The following is a 1576-nucleotide window of genomic DNA, read 5'->3' as shown; positions in this document are numbered from 1 at the left end:
GGGGGGGGTGAAATATTGCATTTTAAAAAATTTGAATAGACCGATGGAAAGGGCATAAGATACTGTAAAACTTTTGTCTGAAATATTTTTTCATATACCTCATATTTTAGGAAATATTAAATAAAAATGAAAAAGTCCGTTTTTTTCAAGGGGTGGTTTCAACCCCTAAACCTCGAGATAAGCACATAAAAAAAAATACGTGTCTAATGTTTTTTGATGCTCTACAACATATCCAATGCTCATCAAATTCGGTGAGGGACGCCCCCGACCGTTTCCTTGTAAGTGTGGAAAGTTGATTTGCCGCGTGCGATAATCGAGAAAATTTCGATACGTGCGTTTGATAAGCTGAATATATTATCCTCCCATTATCATATTAATATTATTAAAGCAATATTAATATCTAACGACACTAACAAGGAACCCCACATAGGTGGTTCACTCCGATTTGGATGAGCTTGAAATATTAAATGTTGTAATCTAGACCAAAAGAGGAGACACGTATTTTTTTATACGTGTCCAGGTGGACTTTTAGGGGGCAAAACACTCCTTTGAAAAAAATTGGTTTTTTTTTTTTAGGAGCATGTTTCGTCTAAAGTATAAGAGATAGAAAAAATTTTTCTAAATAAACATTAAATGGTTTTAGGAGTACTTTGCAATGACAAAATCGGATATTTGACAAATATAATGATTGCCAATATACCCCCACCACTCAACAATTTTTTGTAATTTTAAAATTTTGTGTCTACCAAAAAGAAGTATATTTTATGCCGAATCCAACCATATATAATAATAAGATTTTCCGACTTGTTGAAAAATAGGTGGAAATATCCGTATATAACCGTAACGCGATCCGTAGCCGCCTAACCTACTCGATAATAGACGCAACATGTACTCATCGAACTTCCTCATAATAATAGGCGATTAGTACTGATATATAATATATAATCAAAATACATTTCAATAAATAAGGACGATAATAATAATAATAATAGATGTATATTCAACAATGTACTCATATATTCACATACAGTGTTTATGTAAAAGGAGATATATGTATATATATATATATATATATATATATATATATATATATATATACAGGGTGTCCCGAAGTCCCATGATGACCCTTGATGAGAACGTAGAACGGATTGAGGTGAGCAAGAAAGTCCTGTGCCGTTTTGCGATATTCGCAATAGTTTTTGAGAAATTAATTATTTTGTCTCAACAAATTAGCGTACAGAAAGCGGCAGCGGAAAGAAAGATGCCTTCGGCCGACGTGCGATCGTGACACTCGCGAATCGTATCTCGCCGCGTCCCTCCGCGTCCATAGCGAGTCTATGTCTCGTAGTTATGGGCGGAGGGACGCGGCGAGATACGATTCGCGAGTGTCACGATCGCACGTCGGTCGAAGGCATCTTTCTTTCCGCTGCCGCTTTCTGTACGCTAATTTGTTGAGACAAAATAATTAATTTCTCAAAAACTATTGCGAATATCGCAAAACGGCACAGGACTTTCTTGCTCACCTCAATCCGTTCTACGTTCTCACCAAGGGTCATCATAGGACTTCGAGATACCC

This window comes from Odontomachus brunneus, unplaced genomic scaffold, assembly GCF_010583005.1.
Source record: "Odontomachus brunneus isolate Ranch 3 - 2012 unplaced genomic scaffold, Obru_v1 Obru_scaffold_231, whole genome shotgun sequence".
Classification (NCBI taxonomy): Eukaryota; Metazoa; Arthropoda; class Insecta; order Hymenoptera; family Formicidae; genus Odontomachus; species Odontomachus brunneus.
This window is presented reverse-complemented; position numbering follows the sequence as displayed.